The sequence below is a fragment of the Periplaneta americana genome, chromosome 15, assembly GCF_040183065.1.
Source record: "Periplaneta americana isolate PAMFEO1 chromosome 15, P.americana_PAMFEO1_priV1, whole genome shotgun sequence".
Taxonomy (NCBI): Eukaryota; Metazoa; Arthropoda; class Insecta; order Blattodea; family Blattidae; genus Periplaneta; species Periplaneta americana.
The window spans coordinates 55446559-55471838 of NC_091131.1; the positions used below are offsets into that span (position 1 = coordinate 55446559).

A 25280-nucleotide genomic window follows, 5' to 3' on the forward strand; every position below is an offset into this window, starting at 1 on the left:
CACTAGGCCAAAGTTTGTTATAAGTATATGCACGTGTATGGATGAAGTAACATATGCCACATGATTTCATTTATAGTTTATATAAAAGCACATATTCAAATGTTATCGGGTTCGAAAATATGGTAATTCTGGAGGACGATCACTCCACGATTTTCGAAACTTTTTTTTCCCCCCATAAACTACAATTTTATGCTCGATTTTTGAAAGGTAAAAAAAAATTAGGAAATTCATAATTTCGACTGTAACCTATCAGAACCTAACCTAACCGTAATCTACCCAAACAAAACTAAAGTAGGCTAACTTAACCAACAAACAACATTACGCTACCGTCCGAAACTAAGCTACGCAAAACTTTAAAAATCTAAAACTTGTAAAACCATAGTTCGCCCGCAACAATATAGGCCTACCATTATAAATGTTATAGGGTTATAGGCCTGTAGAATAATAATTATACATGCTCAGAACTTCTAAAAATCCATAGAGAGGTTTTCCTCCAGAATTAATGAAAATATTGTTTCTAACGAAACCACATGTTTGTAGCCTACTTACTCTGGTAAAAGAGAAGTAGAACTTTTTGTTTACAAATTCAACAAACTTGAGTTAGATTAGATATTATAGAAAGAGAAAGAAATTTGTATGTGCGTCTCTGTTGTTTTATTGCCATGTTGATTTTGGCAGGTAATTTAGGCCTTCTTCATGATGATTACATGCTCAGGAAATTCAGGTGAATAGGACTAGGCTATTAAATCCAAAAGCAAAGGAAGAGCAAAGACAGGAACTTCTTCAATGCCACTACCTATCATTTGAATGCAGGGGTTATGGAACTTGTTCGCCTTCAGTATTTAAACGAATCCAGTACTTGTAGATTTTGTAGCCAAGTTGTATATTAGATAGCAGCATCCCAGAAGTTTGGTAACTGATAATCAAGTGATGTTTTGTAGTAGATTGCTGAACATGTTTAGCATGCATTATTTGATCTACTGTGTACCGGTACCATACCTCGGAGTCATTTGCGGTTCTATAAGTTAAGGAATTTTGTATGACGATTAAGGAGTGTCTTCTTGGAAAAACGAGGTTATCGTTTCTGTGGAACAGAAATTCGTAGAAGTCTGTAGGAAGCTTATGGTCTGGCCATTTGACTAAAGACTAACAGTTTGCCTTGTGTTGAAAATATTCGGTTCTCCTCTGACATGGTACTACTATGTTTTGTTATTTTTAATGTTGTAAAAATATAATAGACCTTTAGGAATTTTCTGAAGGTTTTTTGATGAAAAAACTGGAAAAATGGTTTAATTTTCAGAGGGAAGGTAGTTTAGAATGTGAAGAATTCGTATAGGACGTCAGTTGACTTGAAAACGTATTAGAAAATAGGTAAAAATTGGAAAGTGTGTTCGGTGTAGATAACCTAAAAGTGATTATTTAACACGTGAAATAAAGAGGTAGAACACTTCAAAATATGAAGCGAAACGCACATTACACTTCACTTAGTATATGCAAAACATACAAAAGCCTAAACTAACCTAACCTAATCTGCCACAGATTCGTATGTGCAAAACATACCAAAAACCTAACTTAACTGTCAGAGATTCGTATATACAAGGCATTCGAAGAGCCTAAACTAAGCTAATGTAACCTAACCTAACCTAGCCTATCACAGATTCCCACACTGCAGAACTTAAAAAAATTCAAGTTGGAAGTTTCAGCATCATGTGCTATAGAACAGCTAACCTAAGTAAGTATTAGTTTAACTTTCTCACAAATTGAAGATTGAAATGAGAGCTAACATTTATTTCAGTTAGCTTTGTGAAGTCATTAAACAGTTACCAGTTTTTGAACATCTAGAGGATCGAATTTTCATTCTGGTGACCTGACGAGGATGAGTGGAATTTCTATAGAAAAGGTGTTTGATGCCAGTTTGAATCCCGGAATACTTCCGTTTTCTTTATCCTGTCATAATTTCTCAACTCGATGTCATCTATATTTATATAGAATAAAATAGATGGGCTTAATCGTAACTGCTGTTTATGGAATTTACCCCAATCAACATGAGAAGTACTAGTGAATCTGGTGCAATGAACCTAAGAATATTATTTTCACTCACTAACTCACTTCTGCAGAGTATACATATCAATATGCCATGTATTTTATTATCAGTAACTATGCTTATTGATGTTGTATTTTGCTGCTGATTTGACATGGTGACACAGTTTGACCATTGGCTTACATGAAGAGAGTAATTTCATGCTAGCTAATGTAACATTACAATAAGACTGTGCTGTAGGTGTGTTGTATTTGTAATTTCCTATTCCTGGACATTTATTGTCTATGTAGATTTAAATTCAAGAACTGGCCATCCTACCACATTGTCTCCTGGCCTAGTTGCCTCATAAATGGTGTCTTCTTGGTATCACTTGTGAGGTTCAGACCTGTCTTCGGACAGTTGACTAAACAATTGGGATTTAGGAAATGACTTACATTTCTCTAACACTAAAAACCAAAATAATGCTAAGCAAAGGTTGATGAATAATTAGAAAATTCGATTCTTCTACATGACATACCTCAAAAAGAATATGCAATGATATTTTCCTTTTTATTAAAAAATGTGAACAAAATACTCGGTTTTTTCTTGACTAATAATAATACACACAGTTACACATCTGTACATACTGTAAATGCAACTTTTACACATGTGTCCTTTAGTAGGCTACACTTTAGAATATATGCAGTGCTGCTTTTGAATTGAATTTAAGGGATGGGGGGTTGGGGAACGACGACCCAGCACTGCGGCCTTATTAGGTCTATTGCACTGACCCTCAAGCTAGATGCATTCCCAACCCACACCGACTGACCATACTAAGGTTCGCTGCGTACCCAGGTTCTTTCCTAGCAGGCAGCCCTGCATGTCCCTAGGCAGGCCCCATCAAACCCAGGTTTCGAGCAGACTACGCCACACGTCCATAGGCCATCCTCCTCCATGCGTTGGCAGCTAGCATTCAAGGAATACTACGGACTGATGACAGGATGGAGAGATGTTGATGGAAGATGTAGTTGTCTAATATATGGGAAAACGAGGGAACCTCGAGAAAAACCCAAATTGCGACCTTGCCTGCTCTGAAAAATTCCAGGCCTCATCGAAACTAGACCACCTTTGTTACAGGCAGGCTGAAGGGTGACCTTGTATAAAAATTTTCTGTAACTGAAATATTAGAAACTTGTTCTGTTATTTGATTAATCAATTTCCATTTTATTTCTTTGTACAATGTCTCCCAGCGAGTTTTGTGCCAACCATGTGCCATTGGACGTTCCCTCAACAACTGAACGAAACCCTCTCAAGGCATGCGGCTAATACAGACCTTACTGGAATACTCTGTTTAATCTCTTGGATACTGCTTATATGTAAGAGTCAGTTTGAATGAAAGTTCATTTTCAGTTCATAGAGCCTTAGGTATAGCCTACCATTGGTCAGGGGAGAGGAACTTTATTGTAAACAGAGCAGTTTATGAGTATAACTCGACTGAGGTGAGTGAAGATGCAGGCGTAATGTGAACTATCGCGATGACGCTATACGAATAGATGGAGTTTCTGGGTAGCTCAGTTGGTAGAGCACTGGTACGTTCAACCAGAGGTCCCGGGATCTATACCCGGCCCCAGAACAATTTTTCCCTTGAAATTATTTAAGGGCATCTTTGTCATACTCCGCTCCCTATTTCACTTCCTTCTGACATTTCTTCTCCTATCCTGACTTTGACTCGTTTCATATAAAGGTTACTGAATAGCCTCCTCTCTTTCCAATCCACGCCAATTTTCTTTAGGATCCCCATCAATTTATTCCAATCCACTCTGTCAAACGCCTTTTCTAAGTCCACATATACTATATACATTTCTTTATTCTTCTCTAGGTATCTTTCGCCGATTGTAGCAGTTCAATTACATCTCTCGTACCTTTTCCCTTCCTGAAGCCAAACTGATCTTCTTCCAACCGTTCTTCCATCTTAGAATATAAACGTCGATTCAGTATTGGCAGAAGAATCTTCGCCGATTGCGATATCAGGATGATAGTCCTGATCTTGTTACATTTATTGGCATTATTTTTCTTCGGTGTTGGAAGCAACAGTGTCTCCGTGAAATCTTCAGGCCAGTCACCTTGCTGATATATTTCGTTGCATAATAATAGAATTTGCTTCTTGTTTTCACCCAAGCATTTCACTAATTCAATGGAGATTCTATCAACTCATGTTGCTTTCCTATTCTTCATTTCCTTAAGCACTAGTTCAACTTGTTCCCTTAAAATAGAAAATCCTTTTTCGCCTTCTGATACCGCTGCTTCGTCTTCTATGGCCAAGTCATCTGGACGATTCCTGTCTCATATAACTCTTCTAAATATTTCGTCCATCTGTTCAATATTCCTGGTCTGTCTGTTATTTCATTTCCGATTTCGTCCTCTATCGACCACATGGATTGGCTTCTCTTATTTGTGAAGTCCAAACATTTTACTTCGCGGTACATTAAATCTTATCTTCCTTTTCTCTCTAGATCCTCTATTTCTTTACATTTCTCTTTCGTCCAGTCTTCCTTCACCTCATCAGTTTCTCTTCTTAGATCGTTTTTAAGTTTCCAGTAGTTTCTTCTACCTTCTTCTGTATTGATGTTTTTCCATTTTATCCTTTCCTCCATCTTCAACATTTTCCCTGTGCCCCAAGGTTTCTTAATTCTCACACTTTTTGTGTATTCTATTGTTTCTACTGCTGTTGTCTGTATATAGCTTCTTAGATGAGTCCAGTACTCATTACTATTCTCAGGTGTGGATTCTATTTTATAGCGGCTTTCTCTTGAAAATTTGCTTCAAATTTTCTTCTTTGTTATTCATTTTTCAGTTTTTCCATGTTCAATTTCTTCATCACTAGTCTTCCTCTTGTCTTCTTCAGATGAATATCTACTTCGCCTATCAGGAAGACATGATCTGAGTTAATATCTGGTCCTGGTAAAGTCTTTGCATTTTAAGCAATTTCAGAATCTTTCCTGTACCAGTATGTAATCTATCTGGTATCTGATTCGTCCCTTGGGGATGTCCTTGTGTATCTTCTTCGTTTATGTTGTTGGAATAATGTATTTCTTGTTGCAACCCTTATAGGCATACCTCACTTATCGCTGAGCAACCTCGATAATAATTAGAGTGTGCTGTAGAAGTAATTGAACATTGCTCCCAAGTCATCAATACTGTGGAAGTGTGACATATCAAAATACTAGTGGAAATTACTAGAATTTTTGCCAATGCCTGAATGTTAGAAGTATTTAACTATCAGCTTCATAATAGAATTTTATGACTTTTTTATTTGGTATTTTTTTAAACAGTAGACTACATACTAATAATTCTGATTATGGTGCCTTGGTTGCAAACATTCGTAAGTAATCGCGTAAATAAATGGAACTAATCTACAGGAAATTAAGAATTAGAAATAGTACATAGGAAAATAAAAATATTTGTGATAATTAGAGCCCGGATGTTTAGGCATTTATTTTGGTTAAAATAGCAGGCATATAGGCACTAAAAATAGTAAAAATAGACAGTGAAATAGGCGTTTATTATTTATGGAAACAGACAAAAAATAGACAAATACATAATAAACTATCCCATACCGTACTCACTTTTCTGGTCATGTCACATGTCACAACAAGATGCTTTTTCAAGTTGTCAACTGTCATAGTGAGCCGCCTGTCAGAGAGAACGTTTTTCATGGTGGAAAAATATCTTTCTACTTCTACTGAAGTGATTGGAGCAAACTTAAAACAACTTATTTCAGAAGGACTGTCTCTACTTTCTTTCAGAGATTGGGATAAACGGACTGTGTATTGTCTCAAAAAGAGGGGTGTGAGAAGAGATTAGAGACTTCAAAGTACGCGTGCGTGCAAGCGACAACAGTAACGGGACCTGGAGACTTGCTTTTAATACTTCCCTCATCCCCTTTCTTTCGCTAGTAAACCCCGAAGTGACATATGAGCACTGAGGGTTGGTTATACTGTTCAAACATCTTTGTTAAGTGACATAAAAGATGAAATCGGTAGGGGAAAAAAATTACGACTTCTTGGAAACATAATATGTATTGCTGAAGAATAAGATTCTCAGCAGATATTTGTGTGAGGTGAATATATATTTTTAATTTGTACAACCTATCTTTTTTGTTTTTTGATATAATTTATGTGCGGTTTATTTTAAATGCGTTAAAATATAGAAAATGTACAATAACAACGTAAAAAGCCTAAAAAAAAAAGCATTTAACCTTAAAATAGGCAACGGGAGCTAAAATAGGCAAAAAAGGCAAAATAAAAATAGGGCCTATCGTCCCCAAATGTGTGAAAACGTGTTTATCTCTAATAGGTCTTTCATACATACACTCAGTTAAAAAAAGGCATTTTGCCTAAGATCGGGCTCTAGTGATAATAGTCCAGTTTTTGTAATTTTGGAATTTTGTATAATTTTTAATGTCATTAGCATATACTTCTCAGTTTTATAATTAATTTGTTATCCTTTATAATTTGCGGTTCACGTTGAACTTTTCGTTCCGCTACAATCTTCAGCTTAAGTTTATCATAAAAAAAAACCCTGTAATAAGACCTCCTTCAGCCAGGTACAGCGAGCGAAAAGACCTTTTCTGGAAGGAGTGCCTTATCAGTTATCACTTGTAAATACCGTTGTTGTTACGAGATTACGGTTGCTTGTAAATCTCAGTTGTTAGGCGCATTAATTCTTTTTCATAGAAACAAAGTTCAAATGAGAATGAAAGAATATGGATGTTCAGTCTCATTAATAAACCACTAGACTCTGGTTATAGAAAGTAATTAATAAGCACACTAATCACAATATCTATCGTCTTGAATGAAAAGTTATACAATTGTAAATGATTGTTTAAAAGCTGAATTTGACTAGGTTACAAGCAGGTCTAGGCAGAGGGAGGATAACAAAGAACGTTAAGTGTTGTAGGAAAATTCTGTCAAACAGGTATATGGTAGTAAGTAGCATGCTCTCTACCCCTTTCTTACTGTTTGGTAAGTTTCGCCCTATAACGTTTAAAATTAACGGCGGTAAGTTTTCTTCTGTATAAAAATAGAGTATAATATTTTTAATGTCCATTTTCGTAAATAGAAAAAAAAATTATTATAATAAACGGATACAGTAGTTATTTGTGTGAATTTTTGTAAAATGATTTGCTTATATTAAACAGTATAATTTATAAATGTAGTTTTCAGTAACATATACTGTATATATTATACAGCCGTCACTCAGTAAATTATAGAAATGAAGATCTAATTTAAGATATTCTCTACGTCTACATAGCCCCGAAAGATTTGAGTTTCATATCATCAATAGGCTGTATCATTAATATGTGTATTAGTGATAAATACTCGTGTCATGGCATTAACTATAATAATATTTCACTTTTAATGGTGATAATGACATCAAACCACGTCAAGTTTCGTAGTTTTTATCTGTAAATTATAAGTAAGTCTTGAAAGTTTTTAATAACCAATTTTAGAGACGTTATAAAAAATGACACAGATGGAGAGCTACATATTGTTGTCATTATTATGTCACAGAATTTGCTCTGATTTGCTCTATATCAGCAATCCTGCAGGTCATGGCCTTCGTGTAATATTGTTTATTGTAGTGTGTGTGTGTGTGTTTTTTTTTGTTGTATTCTGAAAAGCTATTAGTTCTCAAAAACTGACGACATATGGATTTTGGAAAATAGGAAAATTATGTAGGAAAATTGACATTTCACTGAAAACTACTGTTGTTCTGAAAATCTTTGGGTTTCAAGCTTCAAAATGTGGAGTCATTCATTAAAATCCGTTCAGCCGTTTTCCCATTAAAATCCGTTCAGCCGTTTTCCCGTAATTTCCATTACCAGTTCAAATTATATATATAGATACTGTTTATTTGTAGAGTATTATACTTTTGAGGTTGTCACTTTGCGGGATTCTGAGAAGAACAGTGTGAGTGCTTTAAAGAATTCTAAGATTGTGTGTGTGTTTTTCATTATGACTGGTTAACAAACTCAAGGGCATTTCGCAAGGTTTGAAGTAAGACATCAATTCTCGTAGAGGACATGATGTTAAGAACGTGCTCCTGGAACGTAACAACTAGACTATTAAATCTACTCAAAATCTACATTTGAACAGTATTGGCCGGGACTAGCACCGATTAGATTATGCTGATTCATATACTCAATGATGTACCGGTATAGCCCGATGACTAGTAAGGATCTCACAACTATGGAAAAAGTACGCTCATTTTCGGCATACCACGAATATTGTCGGAATATCCTGCAATATGGGACAGTTTATTGCACTGTCAGCATATCACTGTTGTGTATAGCTCTTGTTGTTTAAGACTGCTTGTAGGAGACAGTCAAGTGCTGTCGTCTCTGCTAATGCACTTTTACAATAATTCACCGTCATGGATGTTCATTTCACTTTCTCAATTACCGTCGAATTGGCCATCAGTAAAAGTGGAGTAAGAAAATTTTACACTTAACGACATTGTTAGTTCGAGTGGCCGTATTTATTTTCACTAGTCTAATGGTCCAGATTTGTGCAAATTTTCTCTTCCTTTTTACACAAGAGTTGTGAAGTGTTTCGTATTCACAGCCAGGTGTCAGTTCATGAAAAAAAATGAGTTGGGAGGATCAGTTCGAACTAGAGTTGGGTCATCTGTTGAAGATCCTTTTTCTGAAGGGAAAAAAAAAAGATCAAGATTGCCAAATTTGCAGGCAGTTCACGTCGTGATTCTTAATATTATGTTAAATATACAAATAATAATAATTAGAGCCTGGATGTTAGGCAAAATGCCTTTTTTAAACTGAGTGTATGTATGAAAGACCTATTAGAGATAAACACGTTTCCACACATTTGGGGACGATAGGCCCAATTTTTATTTTGCCTTTTTTTGCCTATTTTTAGCTCCCGTTGCCTATTTTAAGGTTAAATGTTTTTTTTAGCCTTTTTATGTCGTTATGTCCCGCGCAGTGGCGTCGTGGTCTAAGGCATCCCGCCTAGGACTCGCGTTACGGAATTTGCGCTGGTTCGAGTCCTCATGGGGGAAGAAATTTTCTCATGAAATTTCGGCCAGTGTATGGGACCGGTGCCCACCCAGCATCGTGATGCACTTGGGGAGCTACGATAGGTAGCGAAATCCGGTTGCGAATACCAGCTATAACGGGTGGGGGGAACATCGTGCTAACTACACGATACCTCCTTTCTGGTTTGATGATCGTCCACCTCTGCTTCGGCATGTGGGCGTGAGGCCAGCAGCCGGCTGGTCGGTCTAGGCCCTTCACGGGCTGTAGCGCCACGGATATTATTATTTACGTCGTTATTGTATATTTTCTATATTTTTAATGCCATTTAAAATAAACCGCACATAAATTATATCAAAAAACAAAAAAGAACGGTTGTACAAATTAAACAAATATATATTCACCTCACAAATATTTGCTGAGAATCTTATTCTCAGCAATACATATGTTTCCAAGAAGTTGTAGACTTTTCTACCCTACCGATTCCATCTTTTATGTCACTTGACAAAGATGTTTGAACAGTATAACCAACCCTCAGTGCTCATGTCACTTCGGGCTTTACCAGCAAAAGAAAGGGGCTGAGGGAAGTATTAAAAGCAAGTTTCCAGGTCCCGTTACTGTTGTCGCCTGCACGCACAAGTCACGCGTACTTTGAAGTCTCTAATCTCTTCTCACACCCCTCTTTTTGAGACAATACACAGTCGGTTTATCCCAATCTCTGAAAGAAAGTAGAGTCAGTCCTTCTGAAATAAGTTGTTTTAAGTTTGCTCCAATCACTTCAGTAGAAGTAGAAAGATCTTTTCCACCATGAAAGACGTTCTCTCTGACAGGCGGCTCGCTATGAGAGTTGACAACTTAAAAAAGCATCTTGTTGTGACATGTAACCAGAAAAGTGAGTACCGTATGGGATAGTTTAAGTATTTGTCTATTTTTTGTCTGTTTCCATGAATAATAAATGCCTATTTCACTGCCTATTTTAACCAAAATAAATGCCTAAACATCCGGGCTCTAATAATAATAATAATGATAATAATAATAATAATAATAATAATAATAATAATAATAATAATAATAATAATAATAATAATTTTTTAATAACATGCACAGGATTGTTGTTGTTCAGTCAATGTCCGAAGACAGGTCTGAACCTCACAAGTGATACCAATAAGGCATCACTTATCAGGCAACTAGGCCAAGAGATAATGGGGTAGGGTGGCCAGTTCCTTTCCCCTTCCATTGCATACATCACTGACTAGCTACATATTACACTATATAGTCAGACTTCAGATGCATACAAACAGTTGTTCTTCCTCTGACACATATCATCAATTGAGATGTACTGCCTGAAAATAGATGTAGGCCTACATATCAGCCAGATCCTCAATCAGAGGATATGCACAAAATTAACAACATAAAATACTTGGCACAAACTTATTGCTTATACAGGATGTCTGAAACCTCTTGCGTCAATACAGATCATATAGGAGTCTAAACTGACTATTTTGAGATGGCAAGTAATGGTCGGAAATGCCTATATCAGGCGCCACGAGAACTTGAACTACGTTTGAGGAACGTGTTTGTAAGCTGCTCTGGTTGTCGTGATAGATAACTGCCTACCGCGTCGACGTTTGATGGCGCTGGCTTGCAAAAGAATAACACAATCGCCGTTGATGACGTGGACCATTGAAACTGGGTGGCAGGCGATTAGGTCCTATTATTAGGTGATGCTATATAATTCCAGCCCACATGTTGATATTGAACTGTTGCTGGTGACCAGGCACGAGGGTGGTATATGGATTTTCGTCATGGAGAATAATAAAATCTTTCAGATGGTAATACAGAAAAAATACAGTGTGGCATATAAAAATGTTTCCGATGACGTCACAACTCGCACAACAATGATATGAAGAATGGTTTGTTTTTGTGATAAAGTGTTTTAAAATATACTGTTTGACGTGTCAGAGCGTTTTTCGAAAAACGTTTCCGTTTAGCTGTAGCAGAAAGTGTGCGTGACATTTGAAACGCACTGTACTTTAAAAGTAAGAGAAAATGTAGACTTTGAATCAATTCTTTTGTTTAAAAATCTTCAGAGTGTTGCTATGACGACTAAAGCAGTCTAGGCCGCTAAAGCTCAACTTTTCGGACTAAACCGTCCGAAAAGCAACTATTTTGCAGAGCATATCGTCGTTGTTCCTGCATTAACTCCTATGTGACATATTTATCGATTTTCAGATATTTGCTCTATTAAATACCTTAAATAGTGATGCAGCAAATAATAAAATCTCCTATATGTAATTATATTTTTTTGTTTCGAAAATGTAAGAATTCACAGTCTCCTATGTACGGCTGCCATAGGATGAATAAATGTGTTTTTACTTCCTACTGAAAACATTTATATTTGCACATAGGAGTTATTGCAGGAACAACGACGCTATACTAAAATAGTTATTTATTTAACTAGTACGTGAAACTTACCTTTAACGGAAGAGTATTGATGTTCATGTGCGAGACGTAAGCAGAGTCCGTAATATCATACCAGGCAGCTGAAGGTTTCACGTACTTGTTACATACAATATTTTTTGATACTCAGTCCGTAAAGTAGTTTCTAAAACTAGCTTGAAAATAAAATTTAATCTTATTTTCAGTGTTTATTCATATTGGCACGCCATGGTCGTCTATTTAATTAGAATGTATTTCCGATATAAATTTTACAAATGCGGCCACTTGAATCATGTGTTGAGGTTACGACAAATTCAATTCGTGAAATGTTGTCATAAGGACTTTACAGGATTGATTTCTATAATAGTTCATTTTACGGACTGTTATCTATCTCCAAAGCAACCACTTTACGGACTGAGTACCAAAAATAATATTTCGGTATCATATAGCTTCATTATTAATTTATAATCACTCAAACCGGAGAAGGCCTCTCCAGAGACTGTCTTCATCTGCGTCTTGATGACGTCTTGCTAGGAAGAGAGAAGATCACTGTTTATTTGGTTCTTCCATCGAAGTCATGGTCTACCTAATGGTACTCTTGGATAATACAATTCTCCATCGCTCTTCGTAGGATACGATGGTCTCGGTGTAGAACACGACCAAGCAGCGTAGTCTTCTTTTCACCAACACCACTATCTCTGCATCTTTATAGAGTGTTCTTATGTCCTGATTTTTTTTTTTTTTAGAATTCTCCAGGAATAATTTTATAGAATGGAGCCAAAAGTCTTTCTCAAAAATTTATTTTCGAACGTGAAAATTTATATTGTCAGTATTTTTAAAACCAAGTTTCTGCTGAATGTAAGTGTAGGTAAACTAATTATTGTTGTGTAACACTTCAGTTTTGTTGTTTTTTAGTAGGTTATTTTACGACGCTTTATCAACAGCTTAGGTTATTTAGCGTCTGAATGAGATGAAGGTGATAATGCCGGTGAAATGAGTCCGGGGTCCAACACCGAAAGTTACCCAGCATTTGCTCATATTGGGTTGAGGGAAAACCCCGGAAAAAAACCTCAACCAGGTAACTTGCCCCGACCGGGAATCGAACCCGGGCCACCTGGTTTCGCGGCTAGACGTGCTAACCGAGTTTTGTTGTTCTGCAGAGGAGTTTGGAACTCGTAATTTTTTTGAAGACGTTCCTTCTCAAGCAGTTTACATAATTATTTATAGAGCGCAGATGTTTAAATTGTTTAACTTTTTCAAATTTCTAATTATCTCTCTTACGTGAATTTGTATTCTTAAAATATCTTGATACTTTCATGTCCACACCTGTGGAGTAACGGTTAGCAGATCTGGCCGCGAAACCAGGTGGCGCGGGTTCGATTCCCGGTCGGGGCAAATTACCTGGTTGAGGTTTTTTCCGGGGTTTTCCCCTCAACCCAATATGAGCAAATGCTGGGTAACTTTCGGTGCTGGACCCCGGGCTCATTTCACCGGCATTATCACCATTTCATTCAGACTCTGAATAACCTAGATGTTGATACAGCGTCGTAAAATAACCCAATAAAATTAAAAAAAAAAAGATACTTTCATATATTCAGTTGTAGAAGCATTACTTTTTGAATCAGTGTATTTTGTCAAATTTAAAACGCGTTGCATAGATTTTGCTGGATAGTTCTGTATATACTGAAGTTTAATACTCGTATTATGTTCATGATGTACTTTGAAACCTCACTCTTATCCCCACCATTACTTGCTCGTGGAACGTTCACCGCAGGAATCCCATAGAGTTAGTCTCTGTGAAATGCGTTGCAATAGTATTCCTTTGCTTTCAGCACTGTTAAGGATTAGTGTGCATTTTGGAGCAGTCACGAAGTAATTGCACGGGAGACGAAGATACCAAGACAAAATCTGCCGTAATACTATAAAAGCATTATAGCTTGTCTGCCGTACACCGAAAGGTGACCTGTGGAATGAAAAAGGACGGGACATATAGCGGTCTGTCCTATATCGGACTTTTATTGTGCTATCCTTGTAAATCACTCCACTTGGGCTCTCCAGGATTTGAACTCTCTCCTGCATGGGAAGCTGACATACTAACTAATGGTGTGTCACTAATTTATTTATGGATGTTTTTAAACATTGTTGAGCTGATAGTGGTGAAATATGAATATACAGTAGATCCCCGATTATCCGTCACCCTATTAACCGATCGGCGGATTATCCGACTGTCGTCCTCACGCTTTTTTTTCTGCTACAGGAAAAATACGAAGTTCTGTATATTACATAAGTACGTATTTTTTCTGGATGGTGTTATTACAATCCTTTATCACTGGTATTATACAGTATGTAGGAGGAATGTTTCTGCCGTTGTCGGCAACATAAATAGTTACTTACGGTGTTTTTCAACTTGTAAAATAGTCATAATAATCTGCTTTCAGAGAAATGTCCCCCAAGAACTTCCACACAAATGCAAACCTGTGCACCATTCAGTATTCTCCTGTTTGAGTGGCCGTACTGTATTCCTTTTTTATTGGTTATTTTACGACGCTTTTGCAACTGCTATGATTATATAGTGTCCGAATGAGATGAAGATGATAATGCCAGCGAAAAGAGTCCAGGGTCCAACGCCGAAAGTTACCCAGCATTTGGTCGTATTGGGTTGAGGGAAAACCCCGGAATAAACCTCAACCAGATAACTTGTCCCAACCAGGATTTGAACCTGGGGCCGCTCGTTTCTCAGTCAGGCATGCTAACCATTACTCCACTGCTTTGGACATTGTATTACTTGTATGCAAAATGTCTCCCACGAATATCAAAAGAAAACTTGTTTCGCTAATTATTATCGAAAAAATATGCAAGTAATTGAGTGACTTTGAAAAAGATAAACTGTGGTGCATGTCGCATCAGAATACGACATTGGCGTTACAACTGTGCGCGATTTAATAGAAAACAAGGATAAAGTGCTACATATTACTGTACTTAATTGTATTTGTTGCTTATTACAAGCATAATGTCGCACAGTGTAGTGTTTAGTATGAAGACATCAGTGGTTGCAGCATGGCAGAAACTTTAATTTACGTACGAAACTGTATGGTACACTGAAATTGATGGAAATCATTCATGGTACGTATTATCCGATACTTTCGATTAACCGTTTAGTTCACCCCCTTCATTACCACGGATAATAGAGGTTCTACTGTAATGCGATGGCAAAGGGAAAACAATGCAGCCACATTTCTGAGAGGAGCTGTCTGTGTTTCTTTCACAAAAAATATGCGAATCAATTCATTGAGGTCTATGTCACGTGGTGCAGAGATACGAAAATGCAAGAAACCATGGTATTGTACGATTAGTCTGTTCTGTGCCACATTTAACCTTTCAAGTACCATGACCTATACGGTGACACTTGAATGTGACCTTTAATCTCGTTTAAATAGCGATGTTTTGAATTGTCCAAGATGCTTCGTAATTCTTATGCTTTTTATATTTTAAAGTGTCTCGACTTGATCTAGGCTATACTTTCCTTCTGAAGCGTGTAAATAGAGATAATGCGCCTACTTTCCTTCCGAAGATGTGCAAATAGAGATAACGTATGGAATTTAACTACCGTTTTCCTATATTATGCAATTTTGTGTAGCTTCTAGAGTTGTTTCCAAATTCGTCACAAAATTGTATTCTGATTTGTTTTTAAATATGGTCTCATACAGATAGAAAGATGTGAGAGAGAGAATTCTCTGAGATTTCTTGCTGAGTCTATGGGAATTGAAGGATCGGAGTGGAATAACATATAACATAACATAACATAACATAACATAACATAACATAACATAACATAACATAACATAACATAACATAACATAACATAACATAACATAACATAACATAACATAACATAACATAACATATATAGGCAGGTTCAGGTAATGTAAAAGTATCCTCTTTACATGCTATGAAGATGCATGGAGTGCAGCTCCATGCTTTCCTGGATTAGGCCAACGGTGCATATTGAACCCCGTACAGGCTGAAGCACTCGGCGGACAGATTACTCTGCGCGCGGAGTAACTTCCTTCCCCTGCAAAAACGCACCGAAAGAGGGGTAGCGGTGCAGAGATTGTCCATGCATACGTTAAGTAGAGCAGCGATGTATAGAACAAGGAGGAAACATGCTATCCTTAATATGTGAAAAACATTGCATTATTTAGAAATGCAGTATTCAAAGACGCTAAATGGAAATGATTCAACATAAATTAGAGCTCTAGTGTCGCCCCCATTCCGCAAATCTATGAAATTTGCCTCCGGAGTTGCAGCTAAAATTAATTCATGTTTCACGTGCTGCACTGCTGAAATGTACATATAATGACAAGGACTTATTCAGCTTTTACAATTCCTTAAACTATGAACTGTGTCCGACATTTCTTAAATTTACATTTAATTCCATTTAATTTATATTTTCAATATTACCGCAATTGGAGACTTTGCAATCAATATATTGCCATGACTTTCTTCATTTCAATCTTGACCCGTATGGAAATCCGTCCAGAATTCTGGACGGAATCCGATCATGCGGACAGAGGCGATAGGACAAAGTGGATGTTGTTCAATTTGAAGTAGTCCAAAGAATAAAAAGCCGAATGCGACGCCGAACGAATCCGTTTCACTAAGTGAGCACCTGCCTTAAGACGTGCAGGCGGATAAGGCGGAAAATATGACAAAAATTGTACTCTAGTTACCGTTATTGAATACCCATTAAAACTATAATTTTAATATTTCTTACTCTTAGAAACGAACGATGTACAACAGTTTTATTCATGTTATTTACTATAACGTCGCACAGGCAACTCGTACGTTATCTTGTCGAGATAAAAAGCTCACATTGAAACTGCAAAGCAAAATCATGCGGAAATAGTAAAACAGGGGAGAGAATTTCACAGTATCTACGACGAATTCTTGGTCCCATCTATTAGTAATTTCACCGACACTAGATACCTCGCAATTCATACAGCATCGTTAAATAACCAATTCAAGCGTATTTTCTGGAAGTCGTTTCGAATACAACCCTGGAAAGGCATGTGGTAGAGAGCTAGGGATAGAATGTGGATCGCGGTGGAACGGAGGAGAATTGTCTCATAGCCTGCATTCTTTCTCTGGGCGATAGGTGTATTTGACCTGCACATTTCTACTTCACCAGTCCTGCGAAATATAAAGAGAATGTATAGTGATGCTGCAAAACATTGATATCGACATTTTTATACATTGTCCGTGTCCTTGTTAGAGAAGGAGTTGATTTCTCCTAAACCTAATCTAATGAACAGGTCTTGTGTACCTGTCAGTTTACCAGCGAATGGTGCATTTGAAGTAAAGTAATGTTAGTAAAAAGAACAATATAATTACTGCTTATTCGAAATCAAATCTGACGTTTCTTGTGTGGATAGACCGACAAATGAAGCTGCATAGTTCGATCAAAAGAAGAACGATTTCTTCAAAGAAATAATTAATCATTATTATCTACACCTACAGAATTATTTCTAATGTCTTTAGTAATTTCTGTTTTCACCGCATCAAGCATAGAACAGTCACAAAAGACTATCCGACGTCAGATAGGCAGGTAGGGTTTTTCTTTATTGAATAATTAACAGTTATTGGTTGTAAACCTTTCTTTATTAGGGAACAGCATGTTTGCGACAGGAAGGCTTATCAGGAGGATTAAATCACAGCCAGTTTGTGTTGGTTTTGGAGGACCCGATTGCGGTATATCGAAAAACATCTTTTAAGCCTGATAAACTAAAAGGGTGTCCAAAAAGTAACAACACCACTGATATCGTAATGTTCGCTTAATGGAAAAAATTAACACTTAAACAATCGATAAAAAAAAGTTGATATTTCTGAACTAAGCTTATAAATTAAAGTTGGCACGACTGATATCGTAATACTCATTTGTCTGTTTCAGTACCTATATTTACTCACGAACGTTTTCTACAGCAACATGGACGTAAAAATTGACAGAATTAATGAAACCAAAAGAAGAAATGTGTTTAATTATCGAAAATTATACATTTTGCAAATTGAACTGGTTAAAAAATGGCAATATTAGGTTTTGTTGCACAAATAAGTGTTGCAATGCATACGTTATTGCCGACGAACTGCTCTGTCATACGATTTGAGTGTAAAAACACACCCCTAAGTCAGTCACTACGTGTTGCTGAGTCTTGCCGCAAACATGCCCATGAAACTAGCAGAACCATGTTGCAAACGGGTTGCCTTTTTTGACGCAAAAAGATTACGTTTCTAGAAAATTACCGCAAACGTGCTTCCCCGCTTTATTATGCATGGCCAAATGCTCATAAATAGTTTTTCATATTCCCTTCAAAAATTTTGATTTAATAATGCTGCTGATTGTTTTACAAGAAGGGAACGTACTTAGGAAATCGTTATAGACCGCACGCAGGACCTTTTAATATTTAGGCGTACCAGTGGTGAAGCTCTTAAGAGGCTTTTGAGGCTTAGCCTACCCAAAAAATTTGAGTTATTCCTAGTAACAGTAAAATAAGTTTGTAATAACGATATATCGTAACAATTGGTTGCACTCCGATCCTTCCATATATATTAAGTTCACTGTTGATAGTCATTCCAGTATGGAGAGAGTAGTGCGATCAGCAAGGGCAAAAAGCCTCTAAAGATATAACTAGAACCTTGACTCGTAAACATGAGGGGGAACCGGGGAAGGGGTATCGATTCGCTACATCTCCGTACGGGACGAGGCTAACCTTCCGTCACAATATTACATCGCGTTATATTGGTGTTCTCTGAAAGCGATGCGTTGTTGAGTTTAGTTTAATCAAAAGTACATGCATGTGTGTGTTACACATTAATTTTGTGTAAAATGTCTCATACTGAGAGCTCATTGAGGTCATTATTTTTAGATTTAAAATATAAACTTTTCAAGTTGGACGTATGAAACAAAGTGTGCTTACAAAGATAGGAGATCGACACCACATTTACATATTAAAATAGCAGATGGAAGAAGACAAAATAGAAATTTTCAGTTTTCATGGTATAAGAAATATCCTTGGCTAACAGGGTGCTCTGAGTCAAATAAATTATATTGTTTTACCTTATTCTTTTGGGGGTGAAAATGAGTGGTCATCATCTTCTTGTGATGTCTGTGTCACAAAAAAATTTGATAGAAAAGCCGATAAACATCTGCTGTATAAAAAGATGCAAGGTAAGCAGATTTTTTCAGCCTACCTAGTATTTACACCTTAGCTTCGCCACTGGCGTACACACATTTTTAAATGGCGCATTGTCTGAGACTGTAGCATATTGCATAGAACATTTGTCCCGGAACGAATGTCCCATGCAGTATGCTGCAGTCTCATAATCGCCGTCGCATCGAACTGTCCGAGACAAAACCATCATGCCCGGGAAAGAATGTCTGATACAGTACGATGCCAGATTTATAGAAAAAAAGTATTAGAAATTATTTAAATAAATACTAGTAGAGTCGGAAAGTACTGGGACTTCTGATGGCAACGTCCCTTTATACGCAACTTCTCTGCTTTGCCCGTGTGATATGTCACCTACTCTCCAGGCGTATAGACTCTGTGCGGCTGCGCATGAGAATGGGGAAGACTAACGTAGCCGAAATACAGTGCAGCTCTCATCTTCGTTTAGTGGAGACGAGTAATACAGTGCAGCTTTCCGCTTCGTTTAGTGAAGACCTGTAGGTATATGTGGTAAAATGAGCTTGAAAGAGCAGAGCGGTAACATTAAATTTTGCGTTAAACTCGGTAAAACATTTACTGAGACTTTGGCACTCATGCTCGAAGCGTATGGAGAAGAAGCAAGTCTCGGACCCGAGTGTATGAGTGGCACAAGCGCTTCACAAGTGGCCGTCTTTCAACAGATGATGATCCACGTTCAGGAAGACCCATATCGGCAAGAACGGAAGAAATGATAGCTCGAGTTGCACAAGAAATCAGACGAGACCGCAGACAGTCAATAGATGATGTGGCTACTTTGTTAGGCATTTCGCATGGTTCTGTGCAGTCCATTCTCCACTGATTTGAAAAATGCAACGTGTGTGTGAGCACGTTGTTCAAAGAAGCCTAGCACATGAGCAGTGGGAACAGCGGCAACTGGTTAGTGGAGACGATTGACAGGGTGAACCGAAATCCAACTCTCTTGCACAGAGTGATCACATTTGACGAAACATGTTGTTTCCTTTAGGACCCGGAGTCAAAGCGGCAGTCTTCAACGTGGAAATCTCCCGGCTCACCCCGGCAAAAGAGATTCCGTGCCGACCGATCAAAGGGGAAAAGTAATGCTTGAAGTGTTCTTCAATATCCAGGGTCTCGTACATTTCGAATTTATTCCTGAGGGTCGAACTGTCAGTAAGGAGGCGTATGTTGCAATTATTCGGCGTCTTCGTGATGCAGTTCGACGAATAAGGTCTAACTTGTGGCAAGGACAGAATTGAGTTCTCCATCATGACAGTGCCACATCACATTGGTCGCTCTTGGTGAGCAAATTCCTCGTACAACACAAATTACCTGTCCTTCCACAGCCACCATATCCTCCAGATCTTGGTCCAGATTTCTACTTATTTCTAAAGTTCAAATCCCTACTGAAGGGACGGCGGTTTGCGTCAGCCGAAGAAATGAAAATTATGCGACAAGCGCTCTGCGGGAAGTAATCAAAGATGGGCTGCAGGAATGTTTCGAGAAATGGTATGGACGCTGACAGAAGAGGAGCCCAGGAGGCGTACTTTGAAGGTGGTGTTATGTAAATAGTTAAATGCTATCTGCAACAAATATATCTACCCATGTTCACACTGAGTCTATACGCCTTGAGGGTAGGTCACATAGCACGTGGAGAAGGCAGAGAAGTTGCCTACAGAGCACGGCGTTGCCACCCGAAGTTCCGGTACTTTCTGACTCTATTAGTAATACTTGTTTTATATAAATTCGTGTAAAATTAATTACATGCATTTACTTAAGCTGTACAGTTTTAAAAATGGTGTTAATTAATTTTTAAGATTATAAAATTGTCTTTTGTTTGTAATTTAGAAAAAGAAGTCTATCTTTTTTTTTGTTAGTAATCTATTTTGTGTATGTATTTGCTTTGAGTAATAGTGCAAGAAAATAAACTATAAACGGGAAAACAACTGGGAACATGATAAAAAACTGAATTGTTACGAAACGCTTACGACGTATTATGAGTAAGTACGTGTCATCTTCGTGGCACCGATGGTGAAAATTTGGATAGTGAAATTAAACAAGTAACCATGGAACATGTCCGACACAATAATTAATGGAACATAAGCAAGAAAACAAGGGAAGATCGTATTGTATCGAGAGTTCTTCATAACCTTGTTGAGATTCATCGTTACCCTCCCTCTCCCCTTTTATTGTTAGAGGTACTACACACACCGGGACTTCCCCGTGATGTGGGTTTGCGACATCTGGCTTCTGTTTCCCATTAAATCATCATCAGTTTGCATGCAACGCTAAAGCCACATCCTCTAATCGTGCATCCACCACTGCTGCTACCACCGGAAAGGATATAGAATTTTAGAACTTATGAATGAGTGTTATGATTATGAAAGATTGTCACATCTATTTTAACATACGGGCAAGTATTACAACGGATACATTGAAGGTATACAATTTTATGTAACAATGGAATTAATAATAATAATAATAATAATAATAATAATAATAATAATAATAATTATTATTATTATTATTATTATTTGAACGGTGCTAGATCTGTTAGGAAATGTAAGAACTGAGTACCTAATTGTACGTATTACAAATTTTTGACAGTATAAGAAAATAAAGACAAATAGATACTACGTATTGATAGACTGAACAGTGGTCAGATAGTGATACGGTTATGTATTTCTTTATAAACGAATTAGTGGACGAGACATAGGAAGGCCATAGAAAAGTGCGAGTGAAGACGGAAAAGGCTTTAAGCATAATTTACTGAAGAGGAGGAATAATAAAATGATTAATAGGATATTACTTTAATAAGTCTGTGATTGAAATAAAAGGTAAAATATGGAGTCCTTGGGAGCAGACAGAAATACTATAGAACTTGCTCTTCGTAATCCTTTCCAAAATTTTGATATTTGTATGTTAGAGCTAAATCTCCCCGCTGCCCAGAAAATATAATAATAATAATAATAATAATAATAATAATATATAATATAATATAATATAATATAATATAATATAATATAATATAATATAATATAATATAATATAATATAATAAAAATAACGTCCTTTTACCCGTTTTATTCACACCTTGTGGACATGGATGCATCTTGGTCATTTTTAATACTTTGAAGAACTTTTAGATCATTTGGAATGCATTTTACTTTCTTCTTTACCGATAGGTCTGTTAAATCATTTTCTAACCAAATAGGTCAGTAGTAATTATTACCTACTGAATAAGTGAATAACAGTGAAGTTTGAGTTTTATAGTTTGGAACAGACTCTAAAGTCCATCCTCATTCCTCTGAGGGCTTCACTTCAGGCAACGGAAGTAATATAAAATGCTGACAGCAGCTTAGTTTAAGTGAGGACTTTGACCGCTACTGTTCTTTTATCGGTACGAGGGTGTCTTTAGAATTTATGTTTGGAAGGGGAGAAACTTTCACCATGTCGTGGACAGGACGTTGTGTCCTTAGCATGGTTCGGAAGCGACGTCTACTGTAGTAGACAGTATTTTTAACACAAAGATTGCGAAAATGCACGCTACGCTCACAATTTGCTTTATAATTCACACTCCCACATCTTTAAGATCTGGTAATAAAAGTGAAGCGCGGAAGGAGGGCGAGACGAAGAATGAAGGCACTGATATGGACCATCCCTGATTGAAACACATTGTAAACACTCATTAAAATCTATAGTTTTCCCTTAAAACCTTCATTTAGTTGCATGTTCTTTCCTTTATCCTAGCCAAATTCCAGGAAGTTGCCTCCTCTCTCCGAGATTTGCAGGGCAGTCATTGAAATAGAGTGACTTATTTTTAAGAAGTTGTAGTGCGAGTACGGTGAATAATATTTAAATGTCATTTTCTTTTAATTTTATGTCATTTTTACATTAGTTTAAGGGCATTTTAATGATCATTTTGAGTAGATTTTTAGGTCATCAACATCCGCCCCCTAGTCACCATCATATCATTGTAATAATCCAACGAAATATCATTACACAAAGTGATTCGTAATGGTTCCAATGTACCTTTATACATCTTCGCAGAGTTATTTCTACAGATCTCTCTACTACTAAGCCGGTATGGAAAGATTTTTTGATCTCTGTGGATGCCGGAATAATACCAACAAAACTGGCGTACCACGAGAAAACCCGATCCGATATCTTGGTTTCCTAAATATTTGAACTTGAGCCTTTGGCGTAGGAAGTCATTGTTAATATCCAGTGGGGAATTTTCTGCCTGTTCTGTTTGATATTCAGCATTGTCTGAATCCAGTCGTTCATAGGAAGGGCGAGGCCTTGTTCTCAATTTAGACCGTTTGTTGCTTTTATTTTGCAATGTGAATTTATTTGATTGCTTACGTCAGGAGAAACAGACGTATGGAGAATAATGACAACTATACATAACGCAATTAAAGAAAGATTCATGAACAGGCTTCCGAATGACAGAACAGATTTGTTATAATAATAGATAGTTCATAATCTCTTTTCCTGGAAGAACTGACGGCATCAAATTATGATATGCGTGTTTGACAGATGCTACAGATTTTTGCGCACACAACTTGCTAGTTTCCCCAGCTTCTGAAAGTTGTGAAGGAAATGACTGTGAAAGAAAATAAACTATAAAGATAAATATTATTTTGTTTATACATACTTGATAAATAATATTGAAACCAAGAAAGTTTCATTGCACTGATTCTTAGTCAGTATGCTGCGAGATAGAACTGAGGTGCTGCGAGATTCAAAGGGTAACCAACAATAAGAAAAAGCATGGAAATTGGAAAATATAAATGCAGAAAAGGTTTTAAATTAATACTGCCACCTCCATGAACAACGATTTTGTTAGTTTCCTTGCGTAAATAAACCTGCAGTCGCGATATTATACATTTAATTTAAATAAATAGGGATAAATAAATGAGCGCAGTGAAAAATTCTGATGGAACTGGTATGGTTACAATAAATGTAGTCCACCTCTGTGGAGTAACGGTTAGCACGTCTGACCATGAAACGAGCAGGCCCGGGTTCAAATTCTGGTTAGGAGAATTTACTTGGTTGAGGTTTTCCCGGGGTTTTCGCTCAACCCATTAAGAGTAAATGCTGGCCAACTTTCGGCGGTCCACCGCTATGGAGTAATGGTTAGCCTGCTTGACAGTGAAACGAGCGGGCCGGGTTCAAATCATGGTTGAGACAAGTTACCTGGTTGAGATTTTTTTCGGGATTTTCCCTCAACCCATTAACTTTAGGCGGTAGACCCTGGACTCATTTCGCCGGCGTTACCACCTTCATCTCACTCAGATGCTAGATAATTATAGCAGTTGATAAAGCGTCGTAAAATAACCAATTAAAAAACTTTCGGTGCTGGACCCTAAACTCATATCGCTTGCATTATCACTTTCATGTTACGCAGACATTAGGTAACTATAGCAGTTGATAAAGCGTTGTAAAATAACCCGATAAACAAACAGATGTCATGCACACAAGTTGAAAACTTGTGCGTCTTTAATGTTATGCATTTCATAAGCGGCATTCTCGAGCCGAGTCCTAACTTTGATGACATTCCTTTCTGGGTCATGAAGGAATCTGTGATGTACAGAGAGGGCGTTAGGGTTTTTTTCTCGGGTCTTTCTTCTGTTTTTCCTCACCATTATCATCATTCCAACAATACTCCACAATCACCTTACTATGCGAAGTCCGAGCCAGGCTTACAGAAGAAATAAGAATTTGACACACTCGTGTTTAATAAAGATTATTAAAATCTTTAATGCCGGAAAAACATGGATTTTGAGATTTAATTAAATACAAATTTTCAACATTTCTGTTGTCGAAGTAATTCTGGTCATGCAGCATGTCTCTCTTTGTACTATGCTTATATCTCGGATTTTTTTGTAGGTATGTTATTAAATTATCTAACGAGTTATATAGTCCGAGATTGTTGCATGCAAAATATGAAGATCTTTATTAATATTCAGTGGATCTTCATTTGAAATAAAAAGCACACAGCGGCGATTTTCTTAAATTGTCAATTTTCTTCGCGATTTTTTGTATTACCTATATAGAATAAACTGACAGTGAAACGAAGTTTGTGTCATGGGAAAATATGTCCTCAATTAAGAATTAAAATAAAAAAGTGATATGTTTTAAGTGACATTGTAAAGCATTAATATTGTGATGCAAGAGATCAGGTAAGCTTAGTTGCATTCTATTTTTTTTTTTCAAAATGCAGTCAGAATTTGTTCCTCGCCATTAATTATTTGAACGTTAGGGAAAACAGAGCTTGGATCACTGTTTGCGATGGAGTGTCTGCTTTTCACAGCCAGTCGTAAACATCTGATTTGTATTCTAAACGGATTATTCATAAATTATTTCCACGTAAGTGGTTTTCTGATTGGATGCTTCACAAGTAACACAGTTGAAATGGATTAATTATTCTTGAATACTACCAATTTTTAAATGCTCATTTGCGTAAGAAAGTACCTGTAATACCAGTTGTAAAACTGTCACAAAGAGGTGTATCATGCGAATTTGTGCAAAAGTAATTAAATGTGTGT

The 25280-nt window shown here is 37.0% G+C and overlaps 1 protein-coding gene across 3 annotated transcripts in view; it reads left to right on the forward strand.

Annotated features, from left to right (window-relative positions):
• Positions 1–25280, forward strand: part of kuz (zinc-dependent metalloprotease kuz) — a 100863-nt gene that overhangs the window by 1017 nt on the left and 74566 nt on the right. The window lies entirely within an intron of this gene.